The sequence below is a fragment of the Pimephales promelas genome, chromosome 23 (genome assembly GCF_988280905.1).
Source record: "Pimephales promelas chromosome 23, fPimPro1.hap1.1, whole genome shotgun sequence".
Classification (NCBI taxonomy): domain Eukaryota; kingdom Metazoa; phylum Chordata; class Actinopteri; order Cypriniformes; family Leuciscidae; genus Pimephales; species Pimephales promelas.
This window is the reverse complement of record NC_142791.1, coordinates 26,993,958-27,015,362: the sequence shown is the minus strand read 5'-3', so window position 1 is coordinate 27,015,362 and position 21,405 is coordinate 26,993,958.

Genomic DNA, 21,405 nt, shown 5'->3' with positions numbered 1-21,405 from the left:
CAGTGGTACCCGTTACGTTTTTTTTTGGGGCGAAAAATTAAGTTTCTCCAATCTTCCCAAATTCTGATAGAGGGCCATCAGACTTAGACCTGAGTGCAAAAATCGAGGCTCTAGCCCCTTCCAGAGCTGAGATATCGAAACTCAAAAATTCGGCCCGAAAAAAAAATGACAGTGGTACCCCTTACGGTTTTTTTTTGGGCGAAAAATTAAGTTTCTCCAATCTTCCCAAATTCTGATAGAGGGCCATGAAACTTAGACCTGAGTGCAAAAATGGAGGCTCTAGCCCCTTCCAGAGCTGAGATATCGAAACTCAAAAATTCGGCCCGAAAAAAAAACGACAGTGGTACCTCTTACGTTTTTTTTTTGGGGCGAAAAATTAAGTTTCTCCAATCTTCCCAAATTCTGATAGAGGGCCATGAGACTTAGACCTAAATGCGAAAATGGAGGCTCTAGCCCCTTCCAGAGCTGAGATATCGAAACTCAAAAATTCGGCCCGAAAAAAAAAACGACAGTGGTACGCCTTACGTTTTTTTTTTTGGGGCAAAAAATTAAGTTTCTCCAATCTTCCCAAATTCTGATAGAGGGCCATGAGACTTAGACCTGAGTGGAAAAATGGAGGCTCTAGCCCCTTCCAGAGCTGAGATATCGGAACTCAAAAATTCGGCTCGAAAAAAAAACGACAGTGGTACCCCTTACGTTTTTTTTTTTGGGCGAAAAATTAAGTTTCTCCAATCTTCCCAAATTCTGATAGAGGGCCATGAGACTTAGACCTGAGTGCAAAAATGGAGGCTCTAGCCCCTTCCAGAGCTGAGATATCGAAACTCAAAAATTCGGCCCGAAAAAAAAACGACAGTGGTACCCCTTACGTTTTTTTTTTTGGGCGAAAAATTAAGTTTCTCCAATCTTCCCAAATTCTGATAGAGGGCCATGAGACTTAGACCTGAGTGCAAAAATGGAGGCTCTAGCCCCTTCCAGAGCTGAGATATCGAAACTCAAAAATTCGGCCCGAAAAAAAAACGACAGTGGTACCCCTTACGTTTTTTTTTGGGCAAAAAATTAAGTTTCTCCAATCTTCCCAAATTCTGATAGAGGGCCATGAGACTTAGACCTGAGTGCAAAAATTGAGGCTCTAGCCCCTTCCAGAGCTGAGATATCGAAACTCAAAAATTCGGCCCGAAAAAAAAACGACAGTGGTACCCCTTACGTTTTTTTTTTGGGGTGAAAAATTAAGTTTCTCCAATCTTCCCAAATTCTGATAGAGGGCCATGAGACTTAGACCTAAATGCGAAAATGGAGGCTCTAGCCCCTTCCAGAGCTGAGATATCGAAACTCAAAAATTCGGCCCGAAAAAAAAACGACAGTGGTACCCCTTACGTTTTTTTTTTTGGGCGAAAAATTAAATTTCTCCCATCTTCCCAAATTCTGATAGAGGGCCATGAGACTTAGACCTGAGTGCAAAAATGGAGGCTCTAGCCCCTTCCAGAGCTGAGATATCGAAACTCAAAAATTCGGCCCGAAAAAAAAACGACAGTGGTACCCCTTACGTTTTTTTTTTTGGGGCAAAAAATTAAGTTTCTCCAATCTTCCCAAATTCTGATAGAGGGCCATGAGACTTAGACCTGAGTGGAAAAATGGAGGCTCTAGCCCCTTCCAGAGCTGAGATATCGGAACTCAAAAATTCGGCCCGAAAAAAAAACGACAGTGGTACCCCTTACGTTTTTTTTTTTGGGCGAAAAATTAAGTTTCTCCAATCTTCCCAAATTCTGATAGAGGGCCATGAGACTTAGACCTGAGTGCAAAAATGGAGGCTCTAGCCCCTTCCAGAGCTGAGATATCGAAACTCAAAAATTCGGCCAGAAAAAAAAACGACAGTGGTACCCCTTACGTTTTTTTTTTTGGGCGAAAAATTAAGTTTCTCCAATCTTCCCAAATTCTGATAGAAGGCCATGAGACTTAGACCTGAGTGCAAAAATGGAGGCTCTAGCCCCTTCCAGAGCTGAGATATCGAAACTCAAAAATTCGGCCCGAAAAAAAAAACGACAGTGGTACCCCTTACGTTTTTTTTTTGGGGGGCAAAAAATTAAGTTTCTCCAATCTTCCCAAATTCTGATAGAGGGCCATGAGACTTAGACCTGAGTGCAAAAATGGAGGCTCTAGCCCCTTCCAGAGCTGAGATATCGGAACTCAAAAATTCGGCCCGAAAAAAAAACGACAGTGGTACCCCTTACGTTTTTTTTTTTGGGCGAAAAATTAAGTTTCTCCAATCTTCCCAAATTCTGATAGAGGGCCATGAGACTTAGACCTGAGTGCAAAAATCGAGGCTCTAGCCCCTTCCAGAGCTGAGATATCGAAACTCAAAAATTCGGCCCGAAAAAAAAAACGACAGTGGTACCCCTTACGTTTTTTTTTGGGCGAAAAATTAAGTTTCTCCAATCTTCCCAAATTCTGATAGAGGGCCATGAGACTTAGACCTAAATGCGAAAATGGAGGCTCTAGCCCCTTCCAGAGCTGAGATATCGAAACTCAAAAATTCGGCCCGAAAAAAAAACGACAGTGGTACCCCTTACGTTTTTTTTTTGGGCGAAAAATTAAGTTTCTCCAATCTTCCCAAATTCTGATAGAGGGCCATGAGACTTAGACCTGAGTGCAAAAATGGAGGCTCTAGCCCCTTCCAGAGCTTAGATATCGAAACTCAAAAATTCGGCCCGAAAAAAAAACGACAGTGGTACCCCTTACGTTTTTTTTTGGGGCGAAAAATTAAGTTTCTCCAATCTTCCCAAATTCTGATAGAGGGCCATCAGACTTAGACCTGAGTGCAAAAATCGAGGCTCTAGCCCCTTCCAGAGCTGAGATATCGAAACTCAAAAATTCGGCCCGAAAAAAAAATGACAGTGGTACCCCTTACGGTTTTTTTTTGGGCGAAAAATTAAGTTTCTCCAATCTTCCCAAATTCTGATAGAGGGCCATGAAACTTAGACCTGAGTGCAAAAATGGAGGCTCTAGCCCCTTCCAGAGCTGAGATATCGAAACTCAAAAATTCGGCCCGAAAAAAAAACGACAGTGGTACCCCTTACGTTTTTTTTTTGGGGCGAAAAATTAAGTTTCTCCAATCTTCCCAAATTCTGATAGAGGGCCATGAGACTTAGACCTAAATGCGAAAATGGAGGCTCTAGCCCCTTCCAGAGCTGAGATATCGAAACTCAAAAATTCGGCCCGAAAAAAAAAACGACAGTGGTACCCCTTACGTTTTTTTTTTTGGGGCAAAAAATTAAGTTTCTCCAATCTTCCCAAATTCTGATAGAGGGCCATGAGACTTAGACCTGAGTGGAAAAATGGAGGCTCTAGCCCCTTCCAGAGCTGAGATATCGGAACTCAAAAATTCGGCTCGAAAAAAAAACGACAGTGGTACCCCTTACGTTTTTTTTTTTGGGCGAAAAATTAAGTTTCTCCAATCTTCCCAAATTCTGATAGAGGGCCATGAGACTTAGACCTGAGTGCAAAAATGGAGGCTCTAGCCCCTTCCAGAGCTGAGATATCGAAACTCAAAAATTCGGCCCGAAAAAAAAACGACAGTGGTACCCCTTACGTTTTTTTTTTTGGGCGAAAAATTAAGTTTCTCCAATCTTCCCAAATTCTGATAGAGGGCCATGAGACTTAGACCTGAGTGCAAAAATGGAGGCTCTAGCCCCTTCCAGAGCTGAGATATCGAAACTCAAAAATTCGGCCCGAAAAAAAAACGACAGTGGTACCCCTTACGTTTTTTTTTTTGGGCAAAAAATTAAGTTTCTCCAATCTTCCCAAATTCTGATAGAGGGCCATGAGACTTAGACCTGAGTGCAAAAATTGAGGCTCTAGCCCCTTCCAGAGCTGAGATATCGAAACTCAAAAATTCGGCCCGAAAAAAAAACGACAGTGGTACCCCTTACGTTTTTTTTTTGGGGTGAAAAATTAAGTTTCTCCAATCTTCCCAAATTCTGATAGAGGGCCATGAGACTTAGACCTAAATGCGAAAATGGAGGCTCTAGCCCCTTCCAGAGCTGAGATATCGAAACTCAAAAATTCGGCCCGAAAAAAAAACGACAGTGGTACCCCTTACGTTTTTTTTTTTGGGCGAAAAATTAAATTTCTCCCATCTTCCCAAATTCTGATAGAGGGCCATGAGACTTAGACCTGAGTGCAAAAATGGAGGCTCTAGCCCCTTCCAGAGCTGAGATATCGAAACTCAAAAATTCGGCCCGAAAAAAAAACGACAGTGGTACCCCTTACGTTTTTTTTTTTTGGGGCAAAAAATTAAGTTTCTCCAATCTTCCCAAATTCTGATAGAGGGTGATGAGACTTAGACCTGAGTGGAAAAATGGAGGCTCTAGCCCCTTCCAGAGCTGAGATATTGGAACTCAAAAATTCGGCCCGAAAAAAAAACGACAGTGGTACCCCTTACGTTTTTTTTTTTGGGCGAAAAATTAAGTTTCTCCAATCTTCCCAAATTCTGATAGAGGGCCATGAGACTTAGACCTGAGTGCAAAAATGGAGGCTCTAGCCCCTTCCAGAGCTGAGATATCGAAACTCAAAAATTCGGCCCGAAAAAAAAACGACAGTGGTACCCCTTACGTTTTTTTTTTTGGGCGAAAAATTAAGTTTCTCCAATCTTCCCAAATTCTGATAGAGGGCCATGAGACTTAGACCTGAGTGCAAAAATGGAGGCTCTAGCCCCTTCCAGAGCTGAGATATCGAAACTCAAAAATTCGGCCCGAAAAAAAAACGACAGTGGTACCCCTTACGTTTTTTTTTGGGGTGAAAAATTAAGTTTCTCCAATCTTCCCAAATTCTGATAGAGGGCCATGAAACTTAGACCTGAGTGCAAAAATGGAGGCTCTAGCCCCTTCCAGAGCTGAGATATCGAAACTCAAAAATTCGGCCCGAAAAAAAAACGACAGTGGTACCCCTTACGTTTTTTTTTTGGGCGAAAAATTAAGTTTCTCCAATCTTCCCAAATTCTGATAGAGGGCCATGAGACTTAGACCTGAGTGCAAAAATGGAGGCTCTAGCCCCTTCCAGAGCTGAGATATCGAAACTCAAAAATTCGGCCCGAAAAAAAAACGACAGTGGTACCCCTTACGGTTTTTTTTTTGGGCGAAAAATTAAGTTTCTCCAATCTTCCCAAATTCTGATAGAGGGCCATGAGACTTAGACCTAAATGCGAAAATGGAGGCTCTAGCCCCTTCCAGAGCTGAGATATCGAAACTCAAAAATTCGGCCCGAAAAAAAAACGACAGTGGTACCCCTTACGTTTTTTTTTTTGGGCGAAAAATTAAGTTTCTCCAATCTTCCCAAATTCTGATAGAAGGCCATGAGACTTAGACCTGAGTGCAAAAATGGAGGCTCTAGCCCCTTCCAGAGCTGAGATATCGAAACTCAAAAATTCGGCCCGAAAAAAAAAACGACAGTGGTACCCCTTACGTTTTTTTTGGGGGGGCAAAAAATTAAGTTTCTCCAATCTTCCCAAATTCTGATAGAGGGCCATGAGACTTAGACCTGAGTGCAAAAATGGAGGCTCTAGCCCCTTCCAGAGCTGAGATATCGAAACTCAAAAATTCGGCCCGAAAAAAAAAACGACAGTGGTACCCCTTACGTTTTTTTTTTGGGCGAAAAATTAAGTTTCTCCAATATTCCCAAATTCTGATAGAGGGCCATGAGACTTAGACCTAAATGCGAAAATGGAGGCTCTAGCCCCTTCCAGAGCTGAGATATCGAAACTCAAAAATTCGGCCCGAAAAAAAAACGACAGTGGTACCCCTTACGTTTTTTTTTTGGGCGAAAAATTAAGTTTCTCCAATCTTCCCAAATTCTGATAGAGGGCCATGAGACTTAGACCTGAGTGCAAAAATGGAGGCTCTAGCCCCTTCCAGAGCTTAGATATCGAAACTCAAAAATTCGGCCCGAAAAAAAAACGACAGTGGTACCCCTTACGTTTTTTTTTTTGGGGCGAAAAATTAAGTTTCTCCAATCTTCCCAAATTCTGATAGAGGGCCATGAGACTTAGACCTAAATGCGAAAATGGAGGCTCTAGCCCCTTCCAGAGCTGAGATATCGAAACTCAAAAATTCGGCCAGAAAAAAAAACGACAGTGGTACCCCTTACGTTTTTTTTTTTGGGCGAAAAATTAAGTTTCTCCAATCTTCCCAAATTCTGATAGAAGGCAATGAGACTTAGACCTGAGTGCAAAAATGGAGGCTCTAGCCCCTTCCAGAGCTGAGATATCGAAACTCAAAAATTCGGCCCGAAAAAAAAAACGACAGTGGTACCCCTTACGTTTTTTTTTTGGGGGGCAAAAAATTAAGTTTCTCCAATCTTCCCAAATTCTGATAGAGGGCCATGAGACTTAGACCTGAGTGCAAAAATGGAGGCTCTAGCCCCTTCCAGAGCTGAGATATCGGAACTCAAAAATTCGGCCCGAAAAAAAAACGACAGTGGTACCCCTTACGTTTTTTTTTTTGGGCGAAAAATTAAGTTTCTCCAATCTTCCCAAATTCTGATAGAGGGCCATGAGACTTAGACCTGAGTGCAAAAATCGAGGCTCTAGCCCCTTCCAGAGCTGAGATATCGAAACTCAAAAATTCGGCCCGAAAAAAAAAACGACAGTGGTACCCCTTACGTTTTTTTTTTGGGCGAAAAATTAAGTTTCTCCAATCTTCCCAAATTCTGATAGAGGGCCATGAGACTTAGACCTAAATGCGAAAATGGAGGCTCTAGCCCCTTCCAGAGCTGAGATATCGAAACTCAAAAATTCGGCCCGAAAAAAAAAACGACAGTGGTACCCCTTACGTTTTTTTTTTTGGGGCAAAAAATTAAGTTTCTCCAATCTTCCCAAATTCTGATAGAGGGCCATGAGACTTAGACCTGAGTGGAAAAATGGAGGCTCTAGCCCCTTCCAGAGCTGAGATATCGGAACTCAAAAATTCGGCTCGAAAAAAAAACGACAGTGGTACCCCTTACGTTTTTTTTTTTGGGCGAAAAATTAAGTTTCTCCAATCTTCCCAAATTCTGATAGAGGGCCATGAGACTTAGACCTGAGTGCAAAAATGGAGGCTCTAGCCCCTTCCAGAGCTGAGATATCGAAACTCAAAAATTCGGCCCGAAAAAAAAACGACAGTGGTACCCCTTACGTTTTTTTTTTTGGGCGAAAAATTAAGTTTCTCCAATCTTCCCAAATTCTGATAGAGGGCCATGAGACTTAGACCTGAGTGCAAAAATGGAGGCTCTAGCCCCTTCCAGAGCTGAGATATCGAAACTCAAAAATTCGGCCCGAAAAAAAAACGACAGTGGTACCCCTTACGTTTTTTTTTTGGGCAAAAAATTAAGTTTCTCCAATCTTCCCAAATTCTGATAGAGGGCCATGAGACTTAGACCTGAGTGCAAAAATTGAGGCTCTAGCCCCTTCCAGAGCTGAGATATCGAAACTCAAAAATTCGGCCCGAAAAAAAAACGACAGTGGTACCCCTTACGTTTTTTTTTTGGGGTGAAAAATTAAGTTTCTCCAATCTTCCCAAATTCTGATAGAGGGCCATGAGACTTAGACCTAAATGCGAAAATGGAGGCTCTAGCCCCTTCCAGAGCTGAGATATCGAAACTCAAAAATTCGGCCCGAAAAAAAAACGACAGTGGTACCCCTTACGTTTTTTTTTTTGGGCGAAAAATTAAATTTCTCCCATCTTCCCAAATTCTGATAGAGGGCCATGAGACTTAGACCTGAGTGCAAAAATGGAGGCTCTAGCCCCTTCCAGAGCTGAGATATCGAAACTCAAAAATTCGGCCCGAAAAAAAAACGACAGTGGTACCCCTTACGTTTTTTTTTTTTGGGGCAAAAAATTAAGTTTCTCCAATCTTCCCAAATTCTGATAGAGGGCCATGAGACTTAGACCTGAGTGGAAAAATGGAGGCTCTAGCCCCTTCCAGAGCTGAGATATCGGAACTCAAAAATTCGGCCCGAAAAAAAAACGACAGTGGTACCCCTTACGTTTTTTTTTTTGGGCGAAAAATTAAGTTTCTCCAATCTTCCCAAATTCTGATAGAGGGCCATGAGACTTAGACCTGAGTGCAAAAATGGAGGCTCTAGCCCCTTCCAGAGCTGAGATATCGAAACTCAAAAATTCGGCCCGAAAAAAAAACGACAGTGGTACCCCTTACGTTTTTTTTTTTGGGCGAAAAATTAAGTTTCTCCAATCTTCCCAAATTCTGATAGAGGGCCATGAGACTTAGACCTGAGTGCAAAAATGGAGGCTCTAGCCCCTTCCAGAGCTGAGATATCGAAACTCAAAAATTCGGCCCGAAAAAAAAACGACAGTGGTACCCCTTACGTTTTTTTTTGGGGTGAAAAATTAAGTTTCTCCAATCTTCCCAAATTCTGATAGAGGGCCATGAAACTTAGACCTGAGTGCAAAAATGGAGGCTCTAGCCCCTTCCAGAGCTGAGATATCGAAACTCAAAAATTCGGCCCGAAAAAAAAACGACAGTGGTACCCCTTACGTTTTTTTTTTGGGCGAAAAATTAAGTTTCTCCAATCTTCCCAAATTCTGATAGAGGGCCATGAGACTTAGACCTGAGTGCAAAAATGGAGGCTCTAGCCCCTTCCAGAGCTGAGATATCGAAACTCAAAAATTCGGCCCGAAAAAAAAACGACAGTGGTACCCCTTACGTTTTTTTTTTGGGCGAAAAATTAAGTTTCTCCAATCTTCCCAAATTCTGATAGAGGGCCATGAGACTTAGACCTGAGTGCAAAAATGGAGGCTCTAGCCCCTTCCAGAGCTTAGATATCGAAACTCAAAAATTCGGCCCGAAAAAAAAACGACAGTGGTACCCCTTACGTTTTTTTTTTTGGGGGCGAAAAATTAAGTTTCTCCAATCTTCCCAAATTCTGATAGAGGGCCATGAGACTTAGACCTAAATGCGAAAATGGAGGCTCTAGCCCCTTCCAGAGCTGAGATATCGAAACTCAAAAATTCGGCCCGAAAAAAAAACGACAGTGGTACCCCTTACGTTTTTTTTTTTGGGCGAAAAATTAAGTTTCTCCAATCTTCCCAAATTCTGATAGAGGGCCATGAGACTTAGACCTGAGTGCAAAAATGGAGGCTCTAGCCCCTTCCAGAGCTGAGATATCGAAACTCAAAAATTCGGCCCGAAAAAAAAAACGACAGTGGTACCCCTTACGTTTTTTTTGGGGGGGCAAAAAATTAAGTTTCTCCAATCTTCCCAAATTCTGATAGAGGGCCATGAGACTTAGACCTGAGTGCAAAAATGGAGGCTCTAGCCCCTTCCAGAGCTGAGATATCGGAACTCAAAAATTCGGCCCGAAAAAAAAACGACAGTGGTACCCCTTACGGTTTTTTTTTGGGCGAAAAATTAAGTTTCTCCAATCTTCCCAAATTCTGATAGAGGGCCATGAGACTTAGACCTGAGTGCAAAAATCGAGGCTCTAGCCCCTTCCAGAGCTGAGATATCGAAACTCAAAAATTCGGCCCGAAAAAAAAACGACAGTGGTACCCCTTACGTTTTTTTTTTGGGCGAAAAATTAAGTTTCTCCAATCTTCCCAAATTCTGATAGAGGGCCATGAAACTTAGACCTGAGTGCAAAAATGGAGGCTCTAGCCCCTTCCAGAGCTGAGATATCGAAACTCAAAAATTCGGCCCGAAAAAAAAACGACAGTGGTACCCCTTACGTTTTTTTTTTTGGGGCAAAAAATTAAGTTTCTCCAATCTTCCCAAATTCTGATAGAGGGCCATGAGACTTAGACCTGAGTGGAAAAATGGAGGCTCTAGCCCCTTCCAGAGCTGAGATATCGGAACTCAAAAATTCGGCCCGAAAAAAAAACGACAGTGGTACCCCTTACGTTTTTTTTTTTGGGGCAAAAAATTAAGTTTCTCCAATCTTCCCAAATTCTGATAGAGGGCCATGAGACTTAGACCTGAGTGGAAAAATGGAGGCTCTAGCCCCTTCCAGAGCTGAGATATCGGAACTCAAAAATTCGGCCCGAAAAAAAAACGACAGTGGTACCCCTTACGTTTGTTTTTTTGGGCGAAAAATTAAGTTTCTCCAATCTTCCCAAATTCTGATAGAGGGCCATGAGACTTAGACCTGAGTGCAAAAATGGAGGCTCTAGCCCCTTCCAGAGCTGAGATATCGAAACTCAAAAATTCGGCCCGAAAAAAAAAACGACAGTGGTACCCCTTACGTTTTTTTTTTTGGGCGAAAAATTAAGTTTCTCCAATCTTCCCAAATTCTGATAGAGGGCCATGAGACTTAGACCTGAGTGCAAAAATGGAGGCTCTAGCCCCTTCCAGAGCTGAGATATCGAAACTCAAAAATTCGGCCCGAAAAAAAAACGACAGTGGTACCCCTTACGTTTTTTTTTTGGGCGAAAAATTAAGTTTCTCCAATCTTCCCAAATTCTGATAGAGGGCCATGAGACTTAGACCTGAGTGCAAAAATTGAGGCTCTAGCCCCTTCCAGAGCTGAGATATCGAAACTCAAAAATTCGGCCCGAAAAAAAAACGACAGTGGTACCCCTTACGTTTTTTTTTGGGGTGAAAAATTAAGTTTCTCCAATCTTCCCAAATTCTGATAGAGGGCCATGAAACTTAGACCTGAGTGCAAAAATGGAGGCTCTAGCCCCTTCCAGAGCTGAGATATCGAAACTCAAAAATTCGGCCCGAAAAAAAAACGACAGTGGTACCCCTTACGTTTTTTTTTTGGGCGAAAAATTAAGTTTCTCCAATCTTCCCAAATTCTGATAGAGGGCCATGAGACTTAGACCTGAGTGCAAAAATGGAGGCTCTAGCCCCTTCCAGAGCTGAGATATCGAAACTCAAAAATTCGGCCCGAAAAAAAAACGACAGTGGTACCCCTTACGGTTTTTTTTTTGGGCGAAAAATTAAGTTTCTCCAATCTTCCCAAATTCTGATAGAGGGCCATGAGACTTAGACCTAAATGCGAAAATGGAGGCTCTAACCCCTTCCAGAGCTGAGATATCGAAACTCAAAAATTCGGGCCGAAAAAAAAACGACAGTGGTACCCCTTACGTTTTTTTTTTTGGGCGAAAAATTAAGTTTCTCCAATCTTCCCAAATTCTGATAGAAGGCCATGAGACTTAGACCTGAGTGCAAAAATGGAGGCTCTAGCCCCTTCCAGAGCTGAGATATCGAAACTCAAAAATTCGGCCCGAAAAAAAAAACGACAGTGGTACCCCTTACGTTTTTTTTGGGGGGGCAAAAAATTAAGTTTCTCCAATCTTCCCAAATTCTGATAGAGGGCCATGAGACTTAGACCTGAGTGCAAAAATGGAGGCTCTAGCCCCTTCCAGAGCTGAGATATCGAAACTCAAAAATTCGGCCCGAAAAAAAAAACGACAGTGGTACCCCTTACGTTTTTTTTTTGGGCGAAAAATTAAGTTTCTCCAATCTTCCCAAATTCTGATAGAGGGCCATGAGACTTAGACCTAAATGCGAAAATGGAGGCTCTAGCCCCTTCCAGAGCTGAGATATCGAAACTCAAAAATTCGGCCCGAAAAAAAAACGACAGTGGTACCCCTTACGTTTTTTTTTTGGGCGAAAAATTAAGTTTCTCCAATCTTCCCAAATTCTGATAGAGGGCCATGAGACTTAGACCTGAGTGCAAAAATGGAGGCTCTAGCCCCTTCCAGAGCTTAGATATCGAAACTCAAAAATTCGGCCCGAAAAAAAAACGACAGTGGTACCCCTTACGTTTTTTTTTTTGGGGCGAAAAATTAAGTTTCTCCAATCTTCCCAAATTCTGATAGAGGGCCATGAGACTTAGACCTAAATGCGAAAATGGAGGCTCTAGCCCCTTCCAGAGCTGAGATATCAAAACTCAAAAATTCGGCCAGAAAAAAAAACGACAGTGGTACCCCTTACGTTTTTTTTTTTGGGCGAAAAATTAAGTTTCTCCAATCTTCCCAAATTCTGATAGAAGGCAATGAGACTTAGACCTGAGTGCAAAAATGGAGGCTCTAGCCCCTTCCAGAGCTGAGATATCGAAACTCAAAAATTCGGCCCGAAAAAAAAAACGACAGTGGTACCCCTTACGTTTTTTTTTTGGGGGGCAAAAAATTAAGTTTCTCCAATCTTCCCAAATTCTGATAGAGGGCCATGAGACTTAGACCTGAGTGCAAAAATGGAGGCTCTAGCCCCTTCCAGAGCTGAGATATCGGAACTCAAAAATTCGGCCCGAAAAAAAAACGACAGTGGTACCCCTTACGTTTTTTTTTTTGGGCGAAAAATTAAGTTTCTCCAATCTTCCCAAATTCTGATAGAGGGCCATGAGACTTAGACCTGAGTGCAAAAATCGAGGCTCTAGCCCCTTCCAGAGCTGAGATATCGAAACTCAAAAATTCGGCCCGAAAAAAAAAACGACAGTGGTACCCCTTACGTTTTTTTTTTGGGCGAAAAATTAAGTTTCTCCAATCTTCCCAAATTCTGATAGAGGGCCATGAGACTTAGACCTAAATGCGAAAATGGAGGCTCTAGCCCCTTCCAGAGCTGAGATATCGAAACTCAAAAATTCGGCCCGAAAAAAAAACGACAGTGGTACCCCTTACGTTTTTTTTTTGGGCGAAAAATTAAGTTTCTCCAATATTCCCAAATTCTGATAGAGGGCCATGAGACTTAGACCTGAGTGCAAAAATGGAGGCTCTAGCCCCTTCCAGAGCTTAGATATCGAAACTCAAAAATTCGGCCCGAAAAAAAAACGACAGTGGTACCCGTTACGTTTTTTTTTGGGGCGAAAAATTAAGTTTCTCCAATCTTCCCAAATTCTGATAGAGGGCCATCAGACTTAGACCTGAGTGCAAAAATCGAGGCTCTAGCCCCTTCCAGAGCTGAGATATCGAAACTCAAAAATTCGGCCCGAAAAAAAAATGACAGTGGTACCCCTTACGGTTTTTTTTTGGGCGAAAAATTAAGTTTCTCCAATCTTCCCAAATTCTGATAGAGGGCCATGAAACTTAGACCTGAGTGCAAAAATGGAGGCTCTAGCCCCTTCCAGAGCTGAGATATCGAAACTCAAAAATTCGGCCCGAAAAAAAAACGACAGTGGTACCCCTTACGTTTTTTTTTTGGGGCGAAAAATTAAGTTTCTCCAATCTTCCCAAATTCTGATAGAGGGCCATGAGACTTAGACCTAAATGCGAAAATGGAGGCTCTAGCCCCTTCCAGAGCTGAGATATCGAAACTCAAAAATTCGGCCCGAAAAAAAAAACGACAGTGGTACCCCTTACGTTTTTTTTTTTGGGGCAAAAAATTAAGTTTCTCCAATCTTCCCAAATTCTGATAGAGGGCCATGAGACTTAGACCTGAGTGGAAAAATGGAGGCTCTAGCCCCTTCCAGAGCTGAGATATCGGAACTCAAAAATTCGGCTCGAAAAAAAAACGACAGTGGTACCCCTTACGTTTTTTTTTTTGGGCGAAAAATTAAGTTTCTCCAATCTTCCCAAATTCTGATAGAGGGCCATGAGACTTAGACCTGAGTGCAAAAATGGAGGCTCTAGCCCCTTCCAGAGCTGAGATATCGAAACTCAAAAATTCGGCCCGAAAAAAAAACGACAGTGGTACCCCTTACGTTTTTTTTTTTGGGCGAAAAATTAAGTTTCTCCAATCTTCCCAAATTCTGATAGAGGGCCATGAGACTTAGACCTGAGTGCAAAAATGGAGGCTCTAGCCCCTTCCAGAGCTGAGATATCGAAACTCAAAAATTCGGCCCGAAAAAAAAACGACAGTGGTACCCCTTACGTTTTTTTTTTGGGCAAAAAATTAAGTTTCTCCAATCTTCCCAAATTCTGATAGAGGGCCATGAGACTTAGACCTGAGTGCAAAAATTGAGGCTCTAGCCCCTTCCAGAGCTGAGATATCGAAACTCAAAAATTCGGCCCGAAAAAAAAACGACAGTGGTACCCCTTACGTTTTTTTTTTGGGGTGAAAAATTAAGTTTCTCCAATCTTCCCAAATTCTGATAGAGGGCCATGAGACTTAGACCTAAATGCGAAAATGGAGGCTCTAGCCCCTTCCAGAGCTGAGATATCGAAACTCAAAAATTCGGCCCGAAAAAAAAACGACAGTGGTACCCCTTACGTTTTTTTTTTTGGGCGAAAAATTAAATTTCTCCCATCTTCCCAAATTCTGATAGAGGGCCATGAGACTTAGACCTGAGTGCAAAAATGGAGGCTCTAGCCCCTTCCAGAGCTGAGATATCGAAACTCAAAAATTCGGCCCGAAAAAAAAACGACAGTGGTACCCCTTACGTTTTTTTTTTTTGGGGGCAAAAAATTAAGTTTCTCCAATCTTCCCAAATTCTGATAGAGGGCCATGAGACTTAGACCTGAGTGGAAAAATGGAGGCTCTAGCCCCTTCCAGAGCTGAGATATCGGAACTCAAAAATTCGGCCCGAAAAAAAAACGACAGTGGTACCCCTTACGTTTTTTTTTTTGGGCGAAAAATTAAGTTTCTCCAATCTTCCCAAATTCTGATAGAGGGCCATGAGACTTAGACCTGAGTGCAAAAATGGAGGCTCTAGCCCCTTCCAGAGCTGAGATATCGAAACTCAAAAATTCGGCCCGAAAAAAAAACGACAGTGGTACCCCTTACGTTTTTTTTTTTGGGCGAAAAATTAAGTTTCTCCAATCTTCCCAAATTCTGATAGAGGGCCATGAGACTTAGACCTGAGTGCAAAAATGGAGGCTCTAGCCCCTTCCAGAGCTGAGATATCGAAACTCAAAAATTCGGCCCGAAAAAAAAACGACAGTGGTACCCCTTACGTTTTTTTTTGGGGTGAAAAATTAAGTTTCTCCAATCTTCCCAAATTCTGATAGAGGGCCATGAAACTTAGACCTGAGTGCAAAAATGGAGGCTCTAGCCCCTTCCAGAGCTGAGATATCGAAACTCAAAAATTCGGCCCGAAAAAAAAACGACAGTGGTACCCCTTACGTTTTTTTTTTGGGCGAAAAATTAAGTTTCTCCAATCTTCCCAAATTCTGATAGAGGGCCATGAGACTTAGACCTGAGTGCAAAAATGGAGGCTCTAGCCCCTTCCAGAGCTGAGATATCGAAACTCAAAAATTCGGCCCGAAAAAAAAACGACAGTGGTACCCCTTACGTTTTTTTTTTGGGCGAAAAATTAAGTTTCTCCAATCTTCCCAAATTCTGATAGAGGGCCATGAGACTTAGACCTGAGTGCAAAAATGGAGGCTCTAGCCCCTTCCAGAGCTTAGATATCGAAACTCAAAAATTCGGCCCGAAAAAAAAACGACAGTGGTACCCCTTACGTTTTTTTTTTTGGGGGCGAAAAATTAAGTTTCTCCAATCTTCCCAAATTCTGATAGAGGGCCATGAGACTTAGACCTAAATGCGAAAATGGAGGCTCTAGCCCCTTCCAGAGCTGAGATATCGAAACTCAAAAATTCGGCCCGAAAAAAAAACGACAGTGGTACCCCTTACGTTTTTTTTTTTGGGCGAAAAATTAAGTTTCTCCAATCTTCCCAAATTCTGATAGAGGGCCATGAGACTTAGACCTGAGTGCAAAAATGGAGGCTCTAGCCCCTTCCAGAGCTGAGATATCGAAACTCAAAAATTCGGCCCGAAAAAAAAAACGACAGTGGTACCCCTTACGTTTTTTTTGGGGGGGCAAAAAATTAAGTTTCTCCAATCTTCCCAAATTCTGATAGAGGGCCATGAGACTTAGACCTGAGTGCAAAAATGGAGGCTCTAGCCCCTTCCAGAGCTGAGATATCGGAACTCAAAAATTCGGCCCGAAAAAAAAACGACAGTGGTACCCCTTACGGTTTTTTTTTGGGCGAAAAATTAAGTTTCTCCAATCTTCCCAAATTCTGATAGAGGGCCATGAGACTTAGACCTGAGTGCAAAAATCGAGGCTCTAGCCCCTTCCAGAGCTGAGATATCGAAACTCAAAAATTCGGCCCGAAAAAAAAACGACAGTGGTACCCCTTACGTTTTTTTTTTGGGCGAAAAATTAAGTTTCTCCAATCTTCCCAAATTCTGATAGAGGGCCATGAAACTTAGACCTGAGTGCAAAAATGGAGGCTCTAGCCCCTTCCAGAGCTGAGATATCGAAACTCAAAAATTCGGCCCGAAAAAAAAACGACAGTGGTACCCCTTACGTTTTTTTTTTTGGGGCAAAAAATTAAGTTTCTCCAATCTTCCCAAATTCTGATAGAGGGCCATGAGACTTAGACCTGAGTGGAAAAATGGAGGCTCTAGCCCCTTCCAGAGCTGAGATATCGGAACTCAAAAATTCGGCCCGAAAAAAAAACGACAGTGGTACCCCTTACGTTTTTTTTTTTGGGGCAAAAAATTAAGTTTCTCCAATCTTCCCAAATTCTGATAGAGGGCCATGAGACTTAGACCTGAGTGGAAAAATGGAGGCTCTAGCCCCTTCCAGAGCTGAGATATCGGAACTCAAAAATTCGGCCCGAAAAAAAAACGACAGTGGTACCCCTTACGTTTGTTTTTTTGGGCGAAAAATTAAGTTTCTCCAATCTTCCCAAATTCTGATAGAGGGCCATGAGACTTAGACCTGAGTGCAAAAATGGAGGCTCTAGCCCCTTCCAGAGCTGAGATATCGAAACTCAAAAATTCGGCCCGAAAAAAAAAACGACAGTGGTACCCCTTACGTTTTTTTTTTTGGGCGAAAAATTAAGTTTCTCCAATCTTCCCAAATTCTGATAGAGGGCCATGAGACTTAGACCTGAGTGCAAAAATGGAGGCTCTAGCCCCTTCCAGAGCTGAGATATCGAAACTCAAAAATTCGGCCCGAAAAAAAAACGACATGGTACCCCTTACGTTTTTTTTTTGGGCGAAAAATTAAGTTTCTCCAATCTTCCCAAATTCTGATAGAGGGCCATGAGACTTAGACCTGAGTGCAAAAATTGAGGCTCTAGCCCCTTCCAGAGCTGAGATATCGAAACTCAAAAATTCGGCCCGAAAAAAAAACGACAGTGGTACCCCTTACGTTTTTTTTTTGGGGTGAAAAATTAAGTTTCTCCAATCTTCCCAAATTCTGATAGAGGGCCATGAGACTTAGACCTAAATGCGAAAATGGAGGCTCTAGCCCCTTCCAGAGCTGAGATATCGAAACTCAAAAATTCGGCCCGAAAAAAAAAGACAGTGGTACCCCTTACGTTTTTTTTTTTGGGCGAAAAATTAAATTTCTCCCATCTTCCCAAATTCTGATAGAGGGCCATGAGACTTAGACCTGAGTGCAAAAATGGAGGCTCTAGCCCCTTCCAGAGCTGAGATATCGAAACTCAAAAATTCGGCCCGAAAAAAAAACGACAGTGGTACCCCTTACGTTTTTTTTTTTGGGCGAAAAATTAAGTTTCTCCAATCTTCCCAAATTCTGATAGAGGGCCATGAGACTTAGACCTGAGTGCAAAAATGGAGGCTCTAGCCCCTTCCAGAGCTGAGATATCGAAACTCAAAAATTCGGCCCGAAAAAAAAAACAACAGTGGTACCCCTTACGTTTTTTTTTTGGGGTGAAAAATTAAGTTTCTCCAATCTTCCCAAATTCTGATAGAGGGCCATGAAACTTAGACCTGAGTGCAAAAATGGAGGCTCTAGCCCCTTCCAGAGCTGAGATATCGAAACTCAAAAATTCGGCCCGAAAAAAAAACGACAGTGGTACCCCTTACGTTTTTTTTTTGGGCGAAAAATTAAGTTTCTCCAATCTTCCCAAATTCTGATAGAGGGCCATGAGACTTAGACCTGAGTGCAAAAATCGAGGCTCTAGCCCCTTCCAGAGCTGAGATATCGAAACTCAAAAATTCGGCCCGAAAAAAAAACGACAGTGGTACCCCTTACGTTTTTTTTTTGGGCGAAAAATTAAGTTTCTCCAATCTTCCCAAATTCTGATAGAGGGCCATGAAACTTAGACCTGAGTGCAAAAATGGAGGCTCTAGCCCCTTCCAGAGCTGAGATATCGAAACTCAAAAATTCGGCCCGAAAAAAAAACGACAGTGGTACCCCTTAAGTTTTTTTTTTGTGGCGAAAAATTAAGTTTCTCCAATCTTCCCAAATTCTGATAGAGGGCCATGAGACTTAGACCTAAATGCGAAAATGGAGGCTCTAGCCCCTTCCAGAGCTGAGATATCGAAACTCAAAAATTCGGCCCGAAAAAAAAACGACAGTGGTACCCCTTACGTTTTTTTTTTTGGGGCAAAAAATTAAGTTTCTCCAATCTTCCCAAATTCTGATAGAGGGCCATGAGACTTAGACCTGAGTGGAAAAATGGAGGCTCTAGCCCCTTCCAGAGCTGAGATATCGGAACTCAAAAATTCGGCCCGAAAAAAAAACGACAGTGGTACCCCTTACGTTTGTTTTTTTGGGCGAAAAATTAAGTTTCTCCAATCTTCCCAAATTCTGATAGAGGGCCATGAGACTTAGACCTGAGTGCAAAAATGGAGGCTCTAGCCCCTTCCAGAGCTGAGATATCGAAACTCAAAAATTCGGCCCGAAAAAAAAAACGACAGTGGTACCCCTTACGTTTTTTTTTTGGGCGAAAAATTAAGTTTCTCCAATCTTCCCAAATTCTGATAGAGGGCCATGAGACTTAGACCTGAGTGCAAAAATGGAGGCTCTAGCCCCTTCCAGAGCTGAGATATCGAAACTCAAAAATTCGGCCCGAAAAAAAAACGACAGTGGTACCCCTTACGTTTTTTTTTTGGGCGAAAAATTAAGTTTCTCCAATCTTCCCAAATTCTGATAGAGGGCCATGAGACTTAGACCTGAGTGCAAAAATGGAGGCTCTAGCCCCTTCCAGAGCTGAGATATCGAAACTCAAAAATTCGGCCCGAAAAAAAAACGACAGTGGTACCCCTTACGTTTTTTTTTTGGGGTGAAAAATTAAGTTTCTCCAATCTTCCCAAATTCTGATAGAGGGCCATGAGACTTAGACCTAAATGCGAAAATGGAGGCTCTAGCCCCTTCCAGAGCTGAGATATCGAAACTCAAAAATTCGGCCCGAAAAAAAAAGACAGTGGTACCCCTTACGTTTTTTTTTTTGGGCGAAAAATTAAATTTCTCCCATCTTCCCAAATTCTGATAGAGGGCCATGAGACTTAGACCTGAGTGCAAAAATGGAGGCTCTAGCCCCTTCCAGAGCTGAGATATCGAAACTCAAAAATTCGGCCCGAAAAAAAAACGACAGTGGTACCCCTTACGTTTTTTTTTTTGGGCGAAAAATTAAGTTTCTCCAATCTTCCCAAATTCTGATAGAGGGCCATGAAACTTAGACCTGAGTGCAAAAATGGAGGCTCTAGCCCCTTCCAGAGCTGAGATATCGAAACTCAAAAATTCGGCCCGAAAAAAAAACGACAGTGGTACCCCTTACGTTTTTTTTTTGGGCGAAAAATTAAGTTTCTCCAATCTTCCCAAATTCTGATAGAGGGCCATGAGACTTAGACCTGAGTGCAAAAATGGAGGCTCTAGCCCCTTCCAGAGCTGAGATATCGAAACTCAAAAATTCGGCCCGAAAAAAAAACGACAGTGGTACCCCTTACGTTTTTTTTTTTGGGGCGAAAAATTAAGTTTCTCCAATCTTCCCAAATTCTGATAGAGGGCCATGAGACTTAGACCTAAATGCGAAAATGGAGGCTCTAGCCCCTTCCAGAGCTGAGATATCGAAACTTAAAAATTCGGCCCGAAAAAAAAACGACAGTGGTACCCCTTACGTTTTTTTTTTTGGGCGAAAAATTAAGTTTCTCCAATCTTCCCAAATTCTGATAGAGGGCCATGAGACTTAGACCTGAGTGCAAAAATGGAGGCTCTAGCCCCTTCCAGAGCTGAGATATCGAAACTCAAAAATTCGGCCCGAAAAAAAAACGACAGTGGTACCCCTTACCTTTTTTTTTTTGGGGCGAAAAATTAAGTTTCTCAAATCTTCCCAAATTCTGATAGAGGGCCATGAGACTTAGACCTAAATGTGAAAATGGAGGCTCTAGCCCCTTCCAGAGCTGAGATATCGAAACTCAAAAATTCGGCCCGAAAAAAAAACGACAGTGGTACCCCTTACGTTTTTTTTTTGGGGTGAAAAATTAAGTTTCTCCAATCTTCCCAAATTCTGATAGAGGGCCATGAGACTTAGACCTAAATGCGAAAATGGAGGCTCTAGCCCCTTCCAGAGCTGAGATATCGAAACTCAAAAATTCGGCCCGAAAAAAAAAACGACAGTGGTACCCCTTACGTTTTTTTTTTTGGGCGAAAAATTAAATTTCTCCCATCTTCCCAAATTCTGATAGAGGGCCATGAGACTTAGACCTGAGTGCAAAAATGGAGGCTCTAGCCCCTTCCAGAGCTGAGATATCGAAACTCAAAAATTCGGCCCGAAAAAAAAACGACAGTGGTACCCCTTACGTTTTTTTTTTGGGCGAAAAATTAAGTTTCTCCAATCTTCCCAAATTCTGATAGAGGGCCATGAGACTTAGACCTGAGTGCAAAAATGGAGGCTCTAGCCCCTTCCAGAGCTGAGATATCGAAACTCAAAAATTCGGCCCGAAAAAAAAAACGACAGTGGTACCCCTTACGTTTTTTTTGGGGGGGCAAAAAATTAAGTTTCTCCAATCTTCCCAAATTCTGATAGAGGGCCATGAGACTTAGACCTGAGTGCAAAAATGGAGGCTCTAGCCCCTTCCAGAGCTGAGATATCGGAACTCAAAAATTCGGCCCGAAAAAAAAACGACAGTGGTACCCCTTACGTTTTTTTTTTGGGCGAAAAATTAAGTTTCTCCAATCTTCCCAAATTCTGATAGAGGGCCATGAGACTTAGACCTGAGTGCAAAAATCGAGGCTCTAGCACCTTCCAGAGCTGAGATATCGAAACTCAAAAATTCGGCCCGAAAAAAAAACGACAGTGGTACCCCTTACGTTTTTTTTTTTGGGCGAAAAATTAAATTTCTCCCATCTTCCCAAATTCTGATAGAGGGCCATGAGACTTAGACCTGAGTGCAAAAATGGAGGCTCTAGCCCCTTCCAGAGCTGAGATATCGAAACTCAAAAATTCGGCCCGAAAAAAAAACGACAGTGGTACCCCTTACGTTTTTTTTTTGGGCGAAAAATTAAGTTTCTCCAATCTTCCCAAATTCTGATAGAGGGCCATGAGACTTAGACCTGAGTGCAAAAATGGAGGCTCTAGCCCCTTCCAGAGCTGAGATATCGAAACTCAAAAATTCGGCCCGAAAAAAAAAACGACAGTGGTACCCCTTACGTTTTTTTTGGGGGGGCAAAAAATTAAGTTTCTCCAATCTTCCCAAATTCTGATAGAGGGCCATGAGACTTAGACCTGAGTGCAAAAATGGAGGCTCTAGCCCCTTCCAGAGCTGAGATATCGGAAC